The 24,091-nt window shown below is 39.4% G+C and overlaps 1 protein-coding gene across 1 annotated transcript in view; it reads right to left on the bottom strand.

Moving 5' to 3' along the window:
- Positions 1–24,091, bottom strand: part of LOC130875605 (vomeronasal type-2 receptor 26-like) — a gene marked incomplete at its 3' end in the record, with an annotated part of 59,378 nt that overhangs the window by 5,730 nt on the left and 29,557 nt on the right. The gene's annotated exons all lie outside the window — the stretch shown is intronic.

Genomic DNA, 24,091 nt, shown 5'->3' with positions numbered 1-24,091 from the left:
CAGGCCCGGGTGGCAGAGGCACCAGCAGTCAGGCCCGGCAGGCAGGCCTAGGCAGTGGAAGCACCTGCGAGCAGGCAGGCCCAGGTGGCGGAGTCACCAACAGGCAGGCCTAGGCGGCGGGGGCGCCGGCGCACAGACAGTTCCGGGCGGCGGAGGCACCGGCAGGCAGGCCTAGGCGGCGGAAGAAACGGCGCGCAGGCAGGCCCGGGCAGCGGAGGCACCAGCACGCAGGCAAGTCCGGGCGGCAGAGGCACCGGCGTGCAGGCAGGCCCAGGTGGCGGAGGCACCGACAGTCAGGCCCGGCAGGCAGGCCTAGGCGGCGGAAGCACCGGCGCGCAGGCAGGCCCAGGTGGTGGAGTCACCGGCAGGCAGGCCTAGGCGGCGGAAACACCGGCGCACAGACAGTTCCGGGCGGCGGAGGCACCGGCAGGCAGGCCCGGGCAGCGGAGGCACTGGATACAGGATAGTGCGGGCAAGAAACAGTGAAGCCTGCACTGAGAGCAGATTGCCCCGCTACAATTAAATCAAACCCAATAGATAGCATCGGTAAGAGGAGATGGGCAGACGCCAAGGCAAGAATTCACCCAACAATCTGAAAAAAACATGAAAACACCAGAACCCAATGATCTTACAACACAAGGACTTGAACACCCTAACACAGGAGAAGAGGAAAAAACTGACTTTTTGAAAGCAATAGAGTCCCTTAAAAAACATGTAAAAAACGCCCTCATAGAAATGGATGAGAAGTATAACAAAAAGTTTGAAGAAATGAGTAAATACGTAAATGATACCCTGGGAAGCCAAGAAAAAACGATCAAACAGGTAATGGAAACAGTCCAAGAATTGAAAACTGAAATGGAAGCAAGGAAGAAAACACAAACTGAGGACCAGCTGGATATGGCAAATATAGGTCAACGAGCAGAGACTACAGAAGCAAGCATAATCAATAGAATACAAGAGATAGAAGAAAGAATCTCAGATTCTGAAGACAACATAGAGAAAATAAACGGACTGATCAAAGAAAACACCAAAACCAACAAATTCTCATCACAAAACATTCAGGAAATATGGGACACAATAAAAAGACCAAACCTAAGAATAATAGGGATAGAAGAAGGAGAAGAGGCACAGCTCAAAGGTCCAGAAAACATTTTTAACAAAATTATGGAAGAAAACTTCCCCAACATAAAGAAAGATATTCCTTTGAATATTCAAGAAGCATACAGAACACCAAACAGACTGGATCAAAAAAAAAACGTCCCCTCGCCATATAATAATCAAAACACAAAATATACAGATTAAAGAAAGAATATTAAGAGCTGCAAAGGAAAAAGGCCAAGTAACTTATAAAGGTAAACCCATCAGACTTACACCTGACTTCTCTATGGAAACCATGAAAGCCAGAAGGTCCTGGATAGAGGTACTACAGAAACTAAGAGACCATGGATGCAAACCCAAACTACTATACCCAGCCAAGCTATCGTTCACTATCAATGGAGAAAACAAGACATTCCAGGATAAGAACAAATTTAAACATTACGTTGCCACAAATCCAGCCCTACAGAAAGTAATAGAAGGAAAATCACAACCCAAGGAATCCAACATTGCCAACACTGCCTACAATAAACCAGGCATCTAGCGACCCTTCAACAGCACAATTCAAAGAAGGGAGACACACAAACTCTTCTACCAAAAGCAGTAAGAATAACCGGAGTTAACAACCACTGGTCATTAATATCACTTAATATTAATGGTCTCAATTCACCAATAAAAAGGCACAGGCTAAGAGATTGGATACGAAAACAGGATCCAACAGTCTGCTGTTTGCAAGAAACTCATCTCAACCAAAAAGACAGGCATCTACTCAGAGTAAAGGGTTGGGAAAAGGTTTTTCAAGCAAATGGTCCTAAGAAAAAAGCAGGTGTGGCCATACTAATTTCTAAGAAAACTGACTTCAAACTAAAATCAATCAGAAGAGATCGAGAGGGACACTTTATACTCATAACAGGAACGATTCAGCAGGATGAAGTCTCAATCCTGAATATCTATGCCCCTAATATAAAAGCACCCACTTATGTAAAAGAAATATTGCTAAAACTCAAGGCAGACATCAAATCACACACACTAGTAGTAGGAGACTTCAACACACCTCTCTCACCAATGGACAGGTCAATCAGACAGAAAACTAATAGAGAATTAAGAGAATTGTTGGAGGTAATCAATCAAATGGACTTAACAGACATCTATAGAACACTCCACCCAAATAGGAAAGAATACACCTTCTTCTCTGCAGCTCATGGAACCTTCTCGAAAATTGACCACATACTGGGAAACAAAGGAAACCTCCACAGATACAAAAAAATATCAGTGTCCACCTGTGTCTTATCAGATCACCACGGATTAAAGTTAGAAGCCACCAACAAAGCTACCCCCAGAAAGCTGACAAACTCATGGAAACTGAACAGTCAACTACTGAACCACACCTGGGTCAAGGAAGAAATTAAGAAAGAAATTAAAGTCTTCCTTGAATTTAATGAAAACAAAGAGACAACATACTCAAACCTATGGGACACGATGAAAGCAGTGCTAAGAGGAAAGTTCATAGCACTAAGTGCCCACTTAAAGAAAACGGAGAAAGCATACATTGGGGACTTAACAGCACACCTGAAAGCTCTAGAAAAAAAAGAAGCAGACGCGCCCAGGAGGAGTAGAAGACTGGAAATAATCAAACTGAGGGCAGAAATCAACAAAATAGAAACACAGAAAACAGTCCAAAGAATCAATGAAACAAAAAGTTGGTTCTTGGAGAAAATCAACAAGATTGACAAACCCCTATCCAAACTAATTAAACGACAGAGAGAGAACACGCAAATAAATAAGATCAGAAATGAAAAGGGGGACATAACCACAGACACAGAGGAAATTCAGAGAATCATTAGATCTTACTACAAAAGCCTGTATGCCACAAAACTGGAAAATGCAAAAGAAATGGACACTTTTTTAGATAGGTACCATATACCAAACCTAAACCAAGACCAGGTGAACGATCTAAATAGACCTGTTAGTCGCGAAGAATTAGAAACAGTTATCAAAAATCTCCCTTCCAAAAAAAGCCCAGGGCCAGATGGTTTCAATGCAGAATTCTACCAGAACTTCCAAGAAGAGCTAATACCTATACTTCTTAATGTATTTCACAATATAGAAACAGAAGAGTCATTGCCAAATTCCTTTTATGAAGCTACAGTTACCCTGATACCAAAACCACACAAAGACCCAACCAAGAAAGAGAATTACAGGCCTATCTCACTCATGAACATAGACGCAAAAATTCTCAATAAAATACTGGCAACCGAATCCAAGAACACATTAGAAAAGTTATCCATTATGATCAAGTAGGCTTCATTCCAGAGATGCAGGGCTGGTTCAACATACGCAAATCTATCAATGTAATCAACCATATAAATAAACTGAAAGAAAAAAACCATATGATCATTTCATTAGATGCTGAAAAAGCATTCGACAAAATTCAACACTCCTTTATGATAAAGGTCTTGGAGAGATTGGGGATACAAGGGACATACCTAAATATAATAAAAGCTATTTACAGCAAGCCGACAGCTAACATTAAATTAAATGGAGAAAAACTCAAAGCCATCCCACTAAAATCAGGAACACGACAAGGATGTCCACTCTCTCCATACCTCTTCAATATAGTGCTTGAAGTTCTAGCAATAGCAATAAGAAAACATAAGGGGATCAAGGGGATCCATATTGGAAAGGAAGAAGTTAAGCTTTCATTATTTGCAGATGATATGATAGTATACATAACCGACCCCAAAAACTCTACCAAAGAACTCCTACAGCTGATAAACACCTTTGGTAATGTGGCAGGATACAAAATCAACTCCAAAAAATCAGTTGCCTTCCTATACACTAAGGATAAGGAAGCAGAGAGGGAAATCAGAGAAGCATCACCTTTCACGATAGCCACAAATAGCATAAAATACCTTGGGGTAACTCTGACAAAGGAAGTGAAAGATCTATTTGGCAAGAACTTTAAGTCTTTGAAGAAAGAAATTGAAGAGGACACGAGAAAATGGAAGGACCTCCCTTGCTCTTGGATTGGGAGGATCAACATAGTAAAAATCGCAATTCTACCAAAAGCAATCTATAGATTCAACGCAATCCCCATCAAAATCCCATCAAAATTCTTCACAGATCTGGAGAAGACAATAATCAACTTTATATGGAAAAACAAAAAACCCAGGATAGCCAAAACAATCTTATACAATAAAGGATCGTCTGGAGGCATTACCATCCCTGACTTCAAACTCTATTACAGAGCTACAGTACTGAAAACCGCTTGGTACTGGCATAAAAACAGAGAAGTCGACCAATGGAATAGAATAGAAGACCCTGACTTTAGCCCACAAACCTATGAACACCTGATTTTCGATAAAGGAGCTAAAAGTATACAATGGAAAAAAGAGAGCATCTTCAACAAATTGTGCTGGCAAAACTGGAAGTCAATCTGTAGAAGAATGAAAATAGATCCATATATTTCACCATGCACAAAACTCAAGTCCAAATGGATTAATGACCTCAATATCAGTCCAAACACACTGAACCTGATAGAAGAGAAAGTGGGAAGTACTCTACAACACATGGGCACAGGAGAACACTTCCTACGTACAACCCCAGCAGCACAAACACTAAGGACATCATTGAATAAATGGGACCTCCTGAGACTGAGAAGCTTCTGTAAAGCAAAGGACACTGTCACTAAGACAGAAAGGCAACCCACTGACTGGGAGAAGATCTTCACCAACCCCGCAACTGACAAAGGTCTGATATCCAAAATATACAAAGAACTCAAGAAATTAGACCGTAAAAGGTTAATCAATCCAATTATAAAATGGGGCACTGAGCTGAACAGAGACTTTTCAACAGAAGAAGTTCAAATGGCCAAAAGTCACTTAAGATCATGCTCAACTTCCTTAGCAATCAGGGAAATGCAAATCAAGACAACATTAAGATACCATCTTACACCGGTCAGAATGGCTAAAATCAAAAACACCAATGATAGCCTCTGCTGGAGAGGTTGTGGAGAAAGGGGCACTCTCATCCATTGCTGGTGGGAATGCAAACTTGTGCAACCACTTTGGAAAGCAGTGTGGCGGTTTCTCAGGAAAGTCGGGTTCAACCTACCTCTTGACCCAGCAATACCACTATTGGGAATATACCCAAGAGATGCCCAAACATACAACAAAAGTATATGCTCAACTATGTTCATAGCAGCATTGTTTGTAATTGCCAGAACCTGGAAACAACCTAGATGTCCTTCAATGGAAGAATGGATGAAGAAAGTATGGAATATATACATATTAGAGTACTACTCAGCAGTAAAAAACAATGACTTCTTGAATTTTGCATACAAATGGACGGAAATTGAAAACACTATCCTGAGTGAGGTAAGCCAGACCCAAAAAGAGGAACATGGGATGTACTCACTCATATTTGGTTTCTAGCCATAAATAAAGGACATTGAGACTATAATTCGTGACTCTAGAGAAGCTAAATAAGAAGGTGAACCCAAAGAAAAACATATAAGCATCCCCCTGAATATTAACCTTCATCAGGCGATGAAAGAAGACAGAGACAGAGACCAACATTGGAGCACTGGACTGAAGTCTCACGATCCAACGGAGGAGCAGAAGGAGAGTGAGCACGAGCAAGGAACTCAGGACGGCGAAGGGTGCACCCACACACTGAGGCAATAGGGATGATCTCGGGAATTCACCAAGGCCAGCTGGCCGGGGACTGAAAAAGCATGGGACAAAACCGGTCTCGCTGAACATAATGGACAATGAGGACTACTGAGAACTGAAGAACAATGGCAATGGGTTCTTGATCCTATTGCATGTAATGGCTTTGTGGGAGCCCAGGTAGTTTGGATGCTCACCTTAATAGACCTGGATGGAGGTGGGTGGTCCTTGGACCTCCCACAGGGCAGAGAAACCTGCTTACTCTTTGGGCTGAGGAGGAAGGAAGACTTGATTGGGGGAGGGGGAGGGAATGGGAGGTGGTGGCGGGGAAGAGGCAGAAATCTTTAATAATTAAATTAATTAATTAATAAAAAAAATCAGCAAGAAAAAAAAAGAAACAATACTCAACTTCTTAATGAAAATGAGTTAGCTGTAAAAGAGAACCATTCTACATCCCACAAATCCAGAGAAACTGATGCCTATTCCAACAATAATCAGAAACTCCAAACCTAGAAATTGATGGAAACAGAAGCATACATGCAAAGAAAAATATTATGGAGGGGTTTATGGAATCCTGAGAAAGAGGGAGAGGAAGGACTATGGGACACATTGGTGTCAGGGTACCAAAAGACAGCCTATGGAACCAACTAAACTGAGCTCATAGGTGCTCACAGAGACTTTTAGACTATTTGTGTATTATGTAAGTTTGAATATTTGTTATGTTAATGTTATTGAAATCAAAATAATAAGTTTTCAAGCATCATTATTCATTTACCATTGTAAAATCAGGTAGTGCGTATTTAAGAATTAAATATGTCAAATACAAACACTGACAAACACTGGCACTGCTCTGCTCTTAAGCACAGATGATATTGTGGAACTCATGTTTGGTGAATGCAATGATGTTGCCACTATATTATACTCAGAGAAATAGTGCTGTGTCTACTCTCAAACTATTGATCTTGTTCATTTATTCCAAGCCATAATAATTCAATATCACAGGATTTTAAAATGTTCAAAATTTGTTTGGTTGTGTATGTATCATGTGTGAAATTCTGATTCATCTATAAAATAGAAAGTTGTGTTATGTATAGTATAGACATGATAGAAAAAGAAAATATGTTTTATTATTGGGTTCCAGTCATGTGATACTTGTATTTCATACATTGAAACTTACTTACTGGTGTTTGATGTGGCTACCTAAATAGTCTTCCACCGTCTCTCCCCCTATGGTCTAATCAGGTGAGTCTCCAAGATTTTTCCATTTTTCTTCCTTTTCAAATTCCCAAATCTATTCCAAGTCCTACTTTCAGTGCCCCAATCTATTTTGGCCACTACCACCTTCAATCCAATCAGTGTCTAGGCTTCTACAATGATAAATACCATTTACCAAAATTAAATCAATACCAGGAGAACAATTTAAATAGACCTATAATTCATGAGGAAATAGAAGCTGTCATAAAAAACCTCCCCCCCCCCAAAAAAAAGCCCAGGACCAGATGGTTTTAATGCAGAATTTCATCAGAACTTCCAAGAAGAGCTGACACCTATACTCTTTAATGTGTTTCACATAATAGAAACAGAAGAGTCATTGCCAAACTCTTTTTATGAAGTGACAGTCACCCTGATTCCAAAACCACAGAAAGACCCAACCAAGAAAGAGAATTACGAACCAATCTCACTCGTGAACATCAATGCAAAAATTCTCAATAAAATTCTGGCAAACAGAATCCAACAACATGTCAAAAAAAATATCCATTAAAATCAAGTAGGCATCATCCCAGAGATGCAGGGCTGGTTTAACATATAAAAATATCAATGTATTCCATCATATAAATAAACTGAAAGAAAAAAACGTATGATCATTTTATTAGATGCTGAAAAAGCATTTGACAAAATTCAACACCCCTGTATGATAAAGGCCTTGGAGAGATAGGGATACAAGGTTCATACCTAAATATAATAAAAGTAATATATAGCAAGCCAACAGCTAATATCAAATTAAATGGAGAGAAACTCAAAAGCATTCCACTAAAATCAGGAACAAGACAAGGCTGGCCACTCTCACCATATCGCTTCAACATAGTGCTTGAAGTTTTAGAAATAGCAATAAGACAACATAAGGAGATCAAGGGGATTTGAATTGGAAAAGAAGAAGTCAAACTTTCATTATTTGCAGATGATACGATAGTGTACATTAGTGACCCCAAAAACTCTACCAAAGAACTCCTACAGCTGATAAATACCTTCGGTGATGTGGCAGGTTACAAGATCAGCTCAAAAAATCAGTAGCCCTCCTATACACAAAGGATGGAGAAGCAGAGAGGGAAATCGGAGAAACTTCACCTTTTATGATGGCCACAAATAACAAAGTATCTTGGGGTAACTCTAACCAAGGAAGTGAAAGATATATTTGACACCAACTTTAAGGCACTGAGAAAAGAAATTGAAGAGGACACCAGAAAAGGGAAGGATCTCCCATGCTCTTGGATGGGTAGGATCAACATAGTAAAAATGGCAGTCCTACCAAAGGCAATCTATAAATTCAATGCAATCCCCATCAAAATCCCAACAAAATTCTTCACATACCTTGAGATAGCAATAATAAACTTTATATGGAAAACAAAAACACAGGATACCCAAAATAATTCTATACAATAAAGGAACTTCTGGAGGCATTACCATCCCCGATTTTAAACTCTATTACAGAGCTACAGTAATGAAAACAGCCTGGTACTGGCATAAAAACAGAGAACTTGACCAAAGGAATCGAATAGAAGACCTGGATATTAACCTACAAACTTATGAGCACCTGATTTTCCACAAAGAAGCTAAAAATATACAATGGAAGAAAGAAAGCGTCTTCAACAAATGGTACTGGCATAACTGGCTATCAACCTATAGAAGGATGAAAATAGATCCATATCTATCACCATGCACAAAACTCAAGTCCAAATGGATTAAACACCTCAATATAAATCTGACCACACTGAAGCTGATCGAAGAGAAAGTGGGAAGTAGACTGAAACACATGGGCACAGGAAACCATTTCCTACATATAACCCCAGTAGCACAGACAATAAGGGCAACGGTGAATAAATGGGACCTCCTGGAATTGGAAGCAAACAAGATTTCCTGGCAAAAGCTGTGAGCATGGGGGTAGGGCAGGAGGGGGGGTGAGTTTGGGAAGAGAAGGGGAGAGGGAAGGACTGGCAAGAGCTTGGGAGAGTGGGAGATTGGGGATGGAAGAAGCGTGGATATAGGAGCAGGGAAGAAGATACCTACAGTAAGGGATCCATTTTAGGGTTGGCAAGTGACTTGGCTCTAGAGGGGATCCCAGGTGTCCATGGGATGTCTCCACCTAGGTCCTTGGACAGCAGAGGAGAGGGACCTGAACTGTCCTTGCCCCACTATCACACTGATGATCTCAAATATAACCATAGAATATTTGTACAGCATGGCAACAGATGGAGACAGAGACAGAAACCCTCATCAGAGCAACAGACTTAGCTCCCAAGGTCCAGTTGAAAGGCAGAAGGAGGGAGAAAATGAGCAAAGAAGTCAGGACCGCTAGGGGTTGGTCTAACAACTGAGGCAGTGTGCTTCTTCTAATGGCAGCACACCAAATCCAGCTGAACCGGGTCTGAATGAGCATGTAATCAAACCAGACTCTTTTATTGTGGCTGACAATGGGGGTTGACTAAAAAGCCATTGATAAAGGCACTGGGACTTGTTTTTATGGCATGTTCTGGCTTTTTGGGACCCTAGTCTATATGGATGCACAGCTCCCTAGGCCTTGGACTTCCCACAGGGCAGAATTCCTGGCCTTCTCTCAAGCAGGGCGGGAGAGGGAGGAAGGGGTGTGGGGGAGCAGGAGGGGATTGGGAAGAGGGAAGGAAGTGTAAATAATTGATTGGAAAAATAAAAATTTAAAAATGTTTGAGGATGATAGAGGTCATTAAAGGAAAAAATAAATTCCTTAAAGAAGTAGGAGAAAAAAAATGAAATTGGAAGAAATCAACAAATCCCTTAAAGAAAGCAAAGAAAGCCAAAAAGATCCCCCACACACACACAAAAGAACCAAAGCCTCACAATCAAGTGAAGCAAATAGTTCAAGACTTGAAAACTGAAATAGAAGCAATAAAGAAAATACAAATCGAGGTAATCCTGGAAATGGTAAATCTGGGTAAAAGTTCAGGAATTGCAGATAGATGTAAGCATAACCAACAGAATACAAGAGATGGAAGGGAGAATCTCAGGTGTTGAAGATACTAGAGCAAAAATAGGTTCATCGATAAAATAACATTAAATTACAAATGTTGAAGATACTATAAAGGAAATAGATTCATCAGTCAAAGAAAATGCTCCCCATTTCCCATTTCCCTCCCCTACTCCCAAATATTGCCCCCTCCCCCCACTCCCCTCCCCCTATCCCCACTCCTCTTCTCCTCCCCCCACACCATTCTCCCTCCCTCTCGATACTGAAGAGCAGTCAAAATTCTCTGCCCTGCAGGAAGACGAAGGTCTTCTATGTACGTCCAGGAAGGTGAGCGTCTAAACAGCCTAAGCTCCCACAAAGCCAGTTCATGTATTAGGCTCAAAACCTAGTGCCATTGTCCTTGGCTTCTCATCAGCCTTCATTGTCCGCCATGCTCAGAGAGTCCAGTTTCAACCCATGCTTATTCAGTCCCGGACTGGCTGGCCTTGGTGGGCTCCCAATAAATCAGTTCCACTGTCACAGTGGGTGGGTGCATCCCTCGTGGTCCTGATTTCCTTGCTCATGTTCTCCCTCCTTCTGCTCCTCATGTGGGCCTTAAGAGTTCAGACCGTTGCTCCAAATTGAGTCTCTGTCTCTACCTCGATCCATCGCCAGATGAAGGTTCTAAGGTGATATGTAAGATATTCATCAGTATAGGATAGGATCATTTCAGGTTCCCTCTCCTCAGTTGCCCAAGGTACCAGCTGGGGACATCTCCCTGGACACCTGCGAACCCCTCTAGAGTCAAGTCTTTTGCCAACCCTAAGATGGCTCCCTTAGTTAGGATAAATACTTCGCTGCTCCCGTATCCACCCTTCCTATATCCCAACCATTCCAATACCCCAAGCTCCTCCCATCCTCCCCTTCTGATGTTTCTCATCCCATTTCCCCTTTGCCCCATGCCACCTCACCCGCAAGTTCCCAGTTTTTGCCCTGCAATCTTGTCTATTTCCCCTCTCCAGGCGGATGACTATACGATTTTCTTTGGGTTCACTTTCTTATTTAGCTTCTCTAGGATCACAAATTATATGCTCAATGTCCTTTATTTATGGCTAGAAACCGATTATGAGTGAGTACATCCTATGTTCCTCGTTTTGGGTCTGGCATACCTCACTCAGGATAGTGTTTTCTATTTCCATCCATTTGCACGCAAAATTCGAGAAGTCATTGATTTTAACGCTGAGTAGTACTCTAATATGTATATATTCCACACTTTCTTCATCCATTCTTCCATTGAAGGGCATCTAGGTTGTTTCCAGGTTTTGGCTATTACAAACAATGCTGCTATGAACATAGTTGAACAGACACTTTTGTCATTTGATGGAGCATCTCTTGGGTATATTCCCAATAGTGGTATTACTGGATCTTGGGGTAGGTTGATCCCAAATTTCCTGAGAAATCGCCACACTGATTTCCAAAGTGGTTGCACAAGTTTGCATTCCCACCAGCAATGAATGAGTTTGCCCCTTTCTCCACAACCTCCAGCAAAGGCTATCATTGGTGTTTTTGATTTTAGCCATTCTGACAGGTGTAAGATGGTATCTCAAAGTTGTTTTAATTTGCATTTCCCTTATCGCTAAGGAGGTTGAGCATGACCTTAAGTGTCTTTTGGCCATTTGAATTTCTTCTGTTGAGAATTCTCTGTTCAGTTCAGTGCCCCATTTTTTTTATTGGGTTAATTAGCATTTTAACGTCTAGTTTCTTGAGTTCTTTATATATTTTGGAGATCAGACCTTTTGTCTGTTGCAGGGTTGGTGAAGATCTTCGCCCAGTCAGTGGGTCGCCTTTTTGTCTTAGTGACAGTGTCCTAAGAAAATGTTAAAGTCAAGGAATTCTTGACACAACATATTTGAAAAATCTGGGACACCATGAAAATACCAACCCTAAGAATAATAGGGGTAGAAGGAGAAGTCCAGCTCAAAGGCACAGAAAATATATTTAAAAAAATATCAATGAAGAACTCTTGCCCAACTAAAAGAAGGACATGCCTATGAACATACAAGAAGGTTACTTAACACCAAATAGACTGGACCAAAAAAAAAAAAGTCCCCTCGCAACATAATAATCAAAATACAAATACTGTCTCTCTCTTCCTTTCCCACCCAGCTTGCATCCAGAACCCTTCTTCCTTCTGCCCCCTTTCCTCTTTGGGCACATAACACCATCCAGCTCAGTCTGTCTGGGCGCTGGGGGCAAATCCTCAAGGCAAGTAGGAAGGCGAGACTTCCTTTGTTTCACTGGCCTGCCTGCACCAAGCAAGGTAGGCACTTTGTTTACGAACTACCCAACCTGCATGAAGGTCTGATCTCGGCACCAGGAGAGCCATCAGTGGTGTGAGTTTGTGACCCAAGGCAGCAGCCACGGACAGGGGAACTCTGAAGTCCCTCATCCCCCACCCTATACTTCCTGGGCTTCCTGCAGGGACTCTACTCCCAGCATACTGCCTCTCTCTTCCTATCCCACCCAGCTTGCACCCAGAATCCCTCTTACTTCTGCCCCCTTTCCTCTTTGGGCACATAACAACATCCAGCTCAGTCTGTCTGGGCTCTGGGGGTGAATCCTCAGGGCAAGTAGGCAGGCGAGACTTCCTTTGTTTCACTGGCCTGCCTGCACCAAGCAAGGTAGGTGCTTTGTTTACGAACTACCCAACCTGCACGGAGATCTGATCTCGGCACCAGGAGAGCCATCAGTGGGAGAGCTAATCTCAGCACCAGGAGAGCCATCATTGGGCACGGAGATCTGATATTGGTACCAGGAGAGATATCACTGGAGCACCAGGAGAGCCATCACTAGGGAGTGCCATCACTGGGAAGGTACATCAGTAGGTAAGGAGACCTGATCCAGTAAAAGAAGATCCATAGGGGAGCATTCAGAGGAAGAAATGGGCAGGCGCCAATGCAAGAATTAACCCAACAATCTGAAAAAAAAATATGAAACCACCAGAACCCAGCGACCTCACAACAGGAGGACATGAGCACCTTAATCATGAAGAAGAAGAAAAAGTTGATTTTATGAAAGTGATTGATGCCCTTAAACAGCATGTAAAAAATGCCCTTATAGAAATGGATGAGAAGTATAACAGGAAGTTTGAAGAATTGAGTAAATCAGTGAATGATACCCTAGGAAACCAAGGAAAAACAATCAAATAGATAATGGAAACAGTTCAAGACTTGAAAACTGAAATGGAGGCAAAGAAGAAAACACAAACAGAAGGCTGGCTGGACAGGGAAATCTAGGTAAACAGAGACTACAGAATCAAGCATAACCAACAGAATACAAGAGATAGAAGAAAGAATCTCAGATTCTGAAGATATCATAGAGAAAATAAACACGCTGATCAAAGAAAACAGCAAGGCCAAAAAATTCTCATCACAAAAAATACAGGAAATATGGGACACAATAAAAAGACCAAACCTAAGAATAATAGGAATAAAAGAAGGAGAAGAAGCGCAGCTCAATGGTCCAGAAAATATATTTAATAAAATTATAGAAGAAAACTTTCCCTACCTAAAGAAAGATATACCTATGAAGGTTCAAGAAGGATAAAGAACACCAAATAGGCTGGATCAAAAAAAAATCCCCTCGCCATATAATAATCAAAACACAAAACATACAGAATAAAGAAAGAATATTAAGAGCAGAAAAGGAAAACGGCCAAGTTACTTATAAAGGTAAACCTATCAGACTTACACCTGACTTCTCTATGGAAACCATGAAAGCCAGAAGGTCCTGGATAGATGTATTGCAGAAACTAAGAGACCATGGATGCAAGCCCCGACTATTATACCCAGCCAAGCTTCCGTTCACTATAAATGGAGAAAACAAAATTTTCCAGGATAAAAACAAATTTAAACAATACGTAGCCACAAATCCAGCCTTACAGAAAGTAATAGAAGGAAAATCACTAACCAAGGACTCCAACAATGACCACAATAACTCAGACATCTAGAGACCCTTTACCAGCGCAACTGAAAGAAGGGAAACACACAAAATCTACTACTAAAAAAGTGACCGGAGTTAACAACCACTGGTCATTAATATCAATTAATGTCAATAGACTCAACTCACCTATAAAAAGGCACAGACTAATAGAATGGACACGAAAACAGGATCCAACATTCTGCTGTTTACAAGAAACACACCTCAACCACAAAGACAGGCACCTATTCAGAGTAAAGGGTTGGGATAAGGCTTATCATGTAAATGGACATAAGAAACAAGCAGGTATGGCCATACTAATTTCTAAGAAAGTTGACTTCAAACTTAAATCAATCAGAAGAGATGGAGAGAGACATTTTCTACTCATAACAGGAACAATTCATCAGGATGAAGTCTCAATCCTGAATATCTATGCCCCTAATATAAAAGCACCCATGTACGTAAAAGAAACATTGCTAAAACTCAAGGCAGCTATCAAACCGCACACATTAATAATAGGAGACTTTAATACTCCTCTCTCACCAATGGACAGGTCAATTAGACAGAAACCTAACAGAGAAATAAGAGAATTAATGGAGGTAATGAATCAAATGGACTTATCAGACATCTATAGAATATTCCACCCAAAAGGAAAGAATATACCTTTTTCTCTGCAGCTCATGGAACCTTCTCAAAAATTGACCACATACTCAGTAACAAAACAAACATCCACAGGTACAAAAAAGTATTAATAACCACCTGTATCTTATCAGATCACCATGGATTAAAGCTAGAATTCAACAACAATGCTACCCCCAGAAAGCCTACAAAATCATGGAAACTGGACAGTCAACTACTGAACCATACCTGGATTAAGGAAGCAATAAAGAAAGAAATTAAAATCTTCCTTGAAGACAATGAAAATAAAGAAACAACATACTCAAACCTATGGGACACTATGAAAGCAGTGCTAAGAGGAAAGTTCATAGTACTAAGTGCCCACTTAAATAAAACAGAGAAAGCACACATTGGAGACTTAACAGCCCACCTGAAAGCTCTAGAAAAAAAAAAGAAGCAGACTCACCTAGAAGGAGTAGAAGAATGGAAATAATCAAACTGAGGGCTGAAATCAACAAAATAGAAACACAGAAAACAATTGAAAGAATCAATGAAACAAAAAGCTGGTTCCTGGAGAAAATCAACAAGACTGATAAACCCCTATCCAAATTAATCAAATGGCAGAGAGAGAATTTGCAAATTAATAAGATCAGAAATGAAAAGGGGGACATAAATACAGACACAGAGGAAATTCAGAGAATCATTAGATCTTACTACAAAAGCCTGTATGCCACAAAACTGGAAAATGTAAAAGAAATGGACACTTTTTTAGATAAATACCATATACCAAAGTTAAACCAGGACCAGGTGAACAACTTAAATAGGCCTGTTAGTCGCAAAGAATTAGAAGCTGTTATCAAAAACCTCCCTCCAAAAAAAGTCCAGGACCAGATGGTTTCAGTGCGGAATTCTACTAGAACTTCCAAGAAGACTTAATACTTATACTCCTTAATGTATTTTACAATATAGAAACAGAAGAGTCATTGCCAAATTCCTTTTATGAAGCTACAGTAACTCTGATACCAAAACCACACAAAGACTCGACCAAGATAGAGAATTACAGGCCAATCTCACTCATGAACATCGACGCAAAAATCGTCAACAAAATACTGGCAAACCGAATCCAAGAACACATTAGAAAAATTATCCATTATTATCAAGTAGGCTTCATCCCATAGATGCAGGGCTGGTTCAACATACGAAAATCTATCAATGTAATCCATCATATAAATAAACTGAAAGAAAAAAACCATATGATCGTTTCATTTGATGCTGAAAAAGCATTTGACAAAATTCAACATCTCTTTATGATAAAAGTCTTGGAGAGATTAGGGATACAAGGGTCATACCTAAATATAATTAAAGCTAAATACAGCATGCCGACAGCTAATATCAAATTAAATGGAGAGAAACTTAAAACCATCCCACTAAAATCAGGAACACGCCAAGGCTGTCCACTCTCTCCATACCTCTTCAATATAGTTCTTGAAGTTTTAGCAATAGCAATAAGGCAAAATATGGGGATAAAAGGGATTCAAATTGGAAAGGAAGAAGTCAAACTTGCATTATTTGCAGATGATATAATAGTGTACATAAGCGACCCCAAAACCTCCACCAAAAACTCCTAGAGCTGATAATCATTTTAGTAATGTGGCAGGATACAAGATCAACTTCAAAAAATCAGTCGCCCTCTTATACACAAAGGATATGGAAGCAGAGAAGGAAATAAGAGAATCATCACCTTTCACGATAGCCACAAACAGCATAAAATATCTTGGGGTAACTCTAACCAAGGAAGTGAAAGATCTATTTGACAAGAACTTTAAGGCATTGAAGAAAGAAATTGAAGAGGATATCAGAAAATGGAAGGATCTCCCTTGCTCTTGGATTGGGAGGATCAACATAGTAAAAATGGCAATTCTACCAAAGGCAATTAATGGATTCAATGCAATCCCCATCAAGGTCCCATCAAAATTCTTCACAGATCTTGAGAGGACAATAATCAACTTTATATGGAAAAACAAAAAACCCAGGATAGCCAAAACAATCTTATACAATAAAGGAACTTCTGGAGGCATTACCATCCCTGACTTCAAACTCTATTACAGAGCTACAGTAATGAAAACAGCATGGTACTGGCATAAAAACAGAGAAGTCGACCAATGGAATCATATAGAAGACCCGGATTTTAACCCACAAACCTATGAACAACTGATTTTTGATAAAGGAGCTAAAAGTATACAATGGAAGAAAGAAAGCATCTTCAACAAATGGTGCTGGCACAATTGAATGTCAACCTGTAGAAGAATGAAAATAGACCCATATCTATCACCATGCACAAAACTCAAGTTCAAGTGGATCAAAGACTTCAATATCAATCTGAACACACTCAACCTGATAGAAGAGAAAATGGGAAGTACCCTACAACATATGGGCACAGGAGATCGCTTACTATGTATAACCCCAGCAGTACAGACACTAAGGGCAACAGTGAATAAATAGGACCTCCTGAAACTGAGAAGCTTCTGTAAAGCAAAGGACACTGTCATTAAGACAAAAAGGCAGCCTACTGACTGGGAGAAGATCTTCACCAACCCCGCAACAGACAAAAAACATTTACAATCTCCCCAAACAACATAAAATATCTTGGGGTAACTCTAACTAAACAAGTAAAAAACCTATATCATGAGAACTTTAAGTGTTTGAGGAAATAAATTGAAGTAGATATTAGAAAATGGAAAGATCTCCTATGATCTTGGATAGGGAGAATCAACATAGTAAAAATGTCAAGCTTACCAAAGGCTATCAATAGATTCAATGAAGTCCCCATCAAAATTCCAGTACATTTCTTCACAGACCTTGAAAGAACATTAATCAAATTTATATGAAAAAAAGACAGGAAATATCCCAAACAATGTACAATGAAGGGACTTCGAGAGTCATAACCATTCCTGACTTTAAGCTGTACTATAGAGCTATAGTAATGAAAACATCTTAGTATTTGCACAAAAACCAGCAGGTGTATTAATGGAATTGAATCATACTAAGCCACAAACATATGCTCACCTAATTTTTGACAAAGAAGGTAAAATTATACAATGGTAAAAAGAAAGCATCTTCAATAAATGGTTCTGGCATAACTGGATTCCAACATGTAGAAGAATGCAAATATATACTTATTTATTGCCATGCACAAAACTCAAGTCCAAATGGATCAAAGATCACAACATAATATAGCCTCACTGAACCTCATAGAAGAGAAACTGGCAAGTAGCTTTTGAACGCATTGGAACATGAAACTACTTTCTGAATATAATACCAGTAGTACAGACACTGAGAGCAACAATAAATTAATCAGATTTGCTGAAACAAAGAAGCTTTTGTAAGGTAAAGGACTACCTTTATTGTTATCATAGAACCTACATCCAGTAACTGGTGGAAGCCGATGCAGAGATCCACAACAAAGCACTGGACCAAGCTTCTGAAATCCAGTTGTAGAGAGGGAGGAGAAATACCATAAGCAAAGAGGTCAAGACCATGATGGGGAAACACACAGAAACAGCTAACCTGAACTAGTGGGAGCTCACCAACTCTACACTGATAGGTGGGGAACCTACACATGACTGAAGTAGGTCCTCCAAATGTGGGTGACAGTTATGTGGCATGGGTAGTTTGTGGCGCTACTAACATTGGAAACCATATTTATCCCTAGTGCATGAAGTGGCTTTTTGGACCCTGTTCCCTATGGAGGAATACCTTGCTCAGCATAGTCACGGGGGGGGGGGGAGGCTTGGTCCTTCCTCAAATGAAGCAACAGACTTTGATTAGTCCCCATGGGAGGCCTTACCTTCTATGAGGAGTAGATGGAGGTGAGGTGGAAGAATTGTGTGGGGGGGAGTGAGAGGAGGGAAGGGAGGGGGAACTGAGTTTGGTATGTAAAACAAGATTGTTTTAAAAGTAAAAATAATTCTAATATTAAAAAATGTAAAAACAGAAAGAAGAATATACAAACCCAGGTGATGGCAATACATTATAAAATTAAAGTAGATATCAATGAAATGGGAAAAAAGAAAACAATAGGAAGAATTAGCTAACCTAATATCAGACTCTTTGATGAGATAAACCATAAGGACAGACACTTGGCTCAAGTAACCTAAAGAAAGAAACAGAGGACTTAATTTAAAAGAATCATAAATGGCAAAGAAACATTACAGCAAATATGAAAGAAGCTCAGAATATTGTTAGAAAATATTTATTTATTTTGTGAAAAGAAAGCAAAACATATTTTTTTATTTTACATACCAATCCCAGTTCCCACTCCCTCTCCTCCTCCCATTCCTTCTACCTTCTCCCCCACCCGACCCTTTATCCACTCCCCAGAGAGGGTAAGGCATATTACTCTGAGGATGTACCAAGGCCCTCCCCACTATATCCAGGCTGAGCAAGGTATACATTCAAAAACAATGGGTTCCAAAAACCCAAAATGAACAGTAGGAAAAAAATCCTAGTGCCACTGAGGGTGGCCCCAGAGTCTGCCCAGTTATACAACTGTAACCCACATTCTGAGGGTCTAGCTTGGTCCTATGCTGGTTCCTTCACTGTCCAGCTGCAGTTGGTGAGCTCTCATTAGCTTAGGTAAATTTTTCAGTGGCTATCCTCATCATGGTCTTGACCTCTCCGTTATTGCGTAGGGTCTTAGGTGGGGTCATCCTTGTGGATTCCTGGGAATTTCTCTAGTGCCAGATTTTTTGCTGTCCACATAGTGACTCCCTCAATAAAAATAGCTCTTTCCTTGCTTTCTGTCTCTGTCCTTCCCCCATCCTGACTATTCTATTACCTCAAATTATTCTCCCCTTTCCCCTTCTCCTCTTCTCCTCCCCTTCTGCCTTCCCTTCTTTCCCCATCCCCATGCTTCCATTTTTTTCCCAGGAGATCTTGGTAAGAGAATATTTTTAAAAAGAAAAGAAAATGTGTATTCAGTGTATGTAAACCCTCATAAAATGGATAAGTTTCTACCTTTAGCCATGCCATAAAAATTAAAACACTAAGTCAAGAAGCTAAACAAACCCATAACACACAGGAGATTAAAATAATAACAAAAGTCTTCCAGCTATATAAATATCAAGACCTCATGAATTCAGAGCAGAATTTCACCAGAGATTCAAAGAAGATGTGCAGTCAATCTTACTTAAAATATTAAAATAATAGAAAGAGAAAAATAATTTCCAAGTTCCATTAGAAAGCCATTTCATCCTAATACCAAAACCAGGTACTGACACAACAAAAAAGAAAGCCATGCACCATTATTTCTTATAAATGTAGGCTCATAAAACTCAATAAAATTCTTGCAAATAGAATACAGATTTACAACAGAACTATTGTATAATACGACTAAAGTGGCTTTTTCTTTGACTAGAGCAGTAGTTCAACATAGTTAATTCAATAAATGTAAAACCCACATAAATGGATGTATAAAACATTAGAGGTTCATGTGACAAAAGCATGACAAAATAGAACTGCCTTTATCATAAATGTTCTATACAATATACAGAAAGAGGGAACATACACCAGCACAATAAATGCTATATATAAGAAACTCACAGCCAACACCATTATCAGTAAAGAAAAACTTAAATCAATTCCACTGAAGTGAGAAATTAATCAGCTATATCTACCACTACCACTCTTTTTCATTAGTGTGCTCAAAATTTTAGCTGGAATAATAAGTCAAGGCAAGTAAATTAAAGGAATAAAAATAGAGAAAGAATTCAAACTATCTCTATTTGCAGTTTATAAATACTATGCATTAGTGATCCAAAAAAGTTTACCACAAAAATTCTTCAAGTGATCAACAAATGCAACTATGTGGCAGAATACTGAATCAACCTACATAATCAATGTCCTTTCTATATATAAAGAACAAACATAGAAAGGAGAATCTGGACACACTACCATTCACAATTCTATGAAATGCAGTACATTAATTAGGAATAAATCTAAGCAAGGACACAAAGGAATTTGACAAGAGAACATAAAAACTCCAAAGAAACTGGAAAAGGCATAAAACATAAGAAGATATCCCATTTGAAGATTACAGGTAGGTAGAATTAACTTAATGAAAAATATTGTACAAAAATCTATTTATAAATTCAATGGACACTCAATAAAACTTCTGATATTATTCTATGCAGACAGGAAAAATATTATACCAAGACTCAACACACCAAGGCAACCCAAAATAATATTGGATGAAAAAGCACCATGGTATAGGGATTACTATTCTGAATTTAAAGTTATATCACAGTGCTAATGTTAAATAATAACAACCACAAAATCATATGACATAGGCAGAAAATAATCTGTAGACCAATGCAGAAACATATCCAAGACCCAACTTGAGCACATGTTAGCTCAATCATTTAATACTCACTAAGTACATCAAAAGCATAAGTTTTAGAATGGAAAGCATTATGAAGACATTTTGTTGGAAAAACTGGAGGTCCACAAGTAAAACAATGAAGTTAAATCTACACTTATCACCTTCACAAATTCTAACTCCAAAAGGATCAAAGACCTAAGCCTGAAACCTCTAAAACAAACTCTTAGAATAAAACATAGGCAAAATCCTCTATGATCTAGTTTTAGCTAAAAAAAAAACTTTATTAAATAGCCTTCATTTACCCAAGAATTAAGGCTAACAACGGACAAGTAGGACTTCATGAAACTAAAAGCCTCTGTTACAGTCAAAGAAGCAATCAACTGAGTGGAGAGAAACCCCTCAGAATGGGAGATATTCTTTGCCAGGTATATATCTGACAGTGAAAATACAGAGAGCTGAAAAATACCCAAAGAGTTAAAAAGTCAAATGTATAAGAAAAATGACCCCGGAATGACATACACCTTTAATCCCAGCCCTCAGGGGGTGGGGACAGAGGCAAGCACATGTCTGTGAGTTCGATGTCAGTATGGTCCACAAGAACTAGTTCCAGGACAGGTTCTACAGCTACAGAGAAACTCTGTCTTGACACACCAGAGAGAGAAGGGGGGCGGGGAGGATCCTAGGATCTGAACAGTGGATTTCCATTGAAATAAAATGGATAAGAAATATTTCAAAATATGTTTCCAACCTTATCAATATAGAAACATGAATAAAAACAACATTCAGATTTCATCATACCTGAGCCTAAACAGCAAAAAGGCACAGAACAGTCAACAAGAAGTGTTTGAGCTGACCCAGAGGAAAAGGAAACACTATTTAACTTATTCTGGGACTGTAACTGGTTTAGATAGACACCTTGGAAATCAGAATGGGGAATTTTATAAAGCTAAAATTAATTCTGTCATATGACCACCCCTTGCCCTATGTCCATATGACATGTCATCGTACTCCACAGGTATTTGCTTTGCATGTGCAATGCTGCTTTGGTTCACAGTATTTAGGAAACAGAAAAAACCTAAGTGATCTAGTTCCGACAAGAGGGTAATAAAATTGTGATACATATACACCATTGAATACCATTTATCTGTAAAGGTAAATGAAATAATAAACTTTATGGGTAGGTGGGTGGAACCAGAAAAGATCATGAAAAGTTGAGTCATGAAAGCTCAGCACAGAAAGACAAATGTCACGTGTACTTTCTTATCTGAGGCTCCTAGTTCCAAATATTCAGATGTGAGTTCATGTCCTGGAGAAACTGCAGAGGATAGGAAAATGAGTAGGACAACTTCAGGAGCTGGAGGAACAACAGAATGAAATAGTGGGGAACAAATAACTTGAAACGGGAAAGGCAAAAGATGGAGATTATAATTATAGAGGGAAGAGGGAGATAATACAGTTGAAGTGAGTAAGAGAGTGAAATAACAATGTCTGGAGAGTATATAAATGACCTGAAAGGAAACATGGGACAGGGGTGAAAGGGATGCAAATAAAGAAGAATGAGGTGTTAAAACATCAATAAGGATGTCTAAGAACTCACAAAGAATCATAATATCACCATTTACCTGAAAATCACACCTAGAATAGAATTAATTCTCTTTACACTAATACATATAGTTTTCGTAAACTTTTCTTTTCTGGGCTTCTCCTTCCAAGAGCAGACGACATATACAAATCCAGTATGAGACATGAGAAGCTTTCTTTAGAGGTGTTGGCTAGGGTTAAAAATAGCCTATTGCTATTGCCTTTGTTTATCCTCCAGAGTTGAAAAGTGAGTCCCTATTGCTGAACACACCATGTACTTCAGAACTAGTGTCCAGAAACCCTTGAGGTGGCTCTGATATAAATGTCCTGTCCCTGAGGATTAGCTTTCAAAATTCCAGAAGACATCATGTAAGCTTTCAAAAGATGGAGACAGTAAACAGTGCTATTCCTCTATGATAACTATGAGCCACATCAATGACCAGCATAGCACAAAGCCCTAAAGGTACAGTAGTGACAGGCATACCTTGACAGTAATCAGCAGCTCTGTAAATTGGACTCAAGACTCACTGAACAATAAGGAAACCATTCCTCTGACCAAAACACAAGTACTTGGTGCTAGTAAAGTCATGGTTATTGGGGGAGAATCTACAACCACTATTTTACAAAACCAGCATAATCTCTAACAACAATGTGTAAACATGTATCCTGATACCCACAGATAGTTGTAATCCTCACCATCTAGCAAGAAAATTTCTCTTTACAACAGATGACAACATTACATTTCAGTCAAAATGCAGAGAAGTAGAGGGCATCTCCTTTAGATAAATCTGCAAAGCCATTCCCAAGCCAAAGGCTCAGTGAAAATTACAGACTAGGGGTTAGAAGAATGATAAGAATTAGAGGTTCAGGGTGTTTCCTGTGAGACTGTATTTCCTAATAATATCAGAGGCTAAACCGTTAAGTCCTACCAACATGACTGCCTAAGTACATGAACCTGAGCAGAGACAGCAGCACCATACTTGCCATGTGGTCAGGAGAATGACCCCAAGGACCCAACCCTTCACAAAAATCAGGATGCAACTAAGAAATGTTGAGAGGGGGATAAATGGTCTTCTTACGAGGAGAGCACATTAATTGGTCATCAATAACAGTCCAGCAATATTTAGCATATGTATTTAGTACAAATATATATAATTACAATTAGTGCAAAAAGAGTGCATAATTGTGAGAGCAAGCAATGAGGATATATGGGATGTTTCACATTGAGGAAAAGGAAAGAGAAATGCAACTACATCATAATTTCAAGATTAAAAGAATAGGAAACAAAACACAATGTTTGATGTAGAAATGCTCTAAGAATCAGGGCAGGTATTATATGATAATACTTCTTTTGAGAAAAGAGCTTACCATTTAATCTTGATGACTGGAGTGTGATCACTAAATACATGTCAAGGTCAAAGAAAATGACAGAGCTCCACAATGAGGTCCTTTCACTTCCACATGCAAGCTAGGGCTCACACACACACACACTGTCACTCACACATAAAGCAATATGTACACAGTAATATGAAAAACAGTTATTTTTAATAACTTTTTTGCCTGAATATATCT

Source organism: Chionomys nivalis, chromosome 6 (genome assembly GCF_950005125.1).
Source record: "Chionomys nivalis chromosome 6, mChiNiv1.1, whole genome shotgun sequence".
NCBI classification, from domain to species: Eukaryota; Metazoa; Chordata; class Mammalia; order Rodentia; family Cricetidae; genus Chionomys; species Chionomys nivalis.
This window is presented reverse-complemented; position numbering and strand designations above follow the sequence as displayed.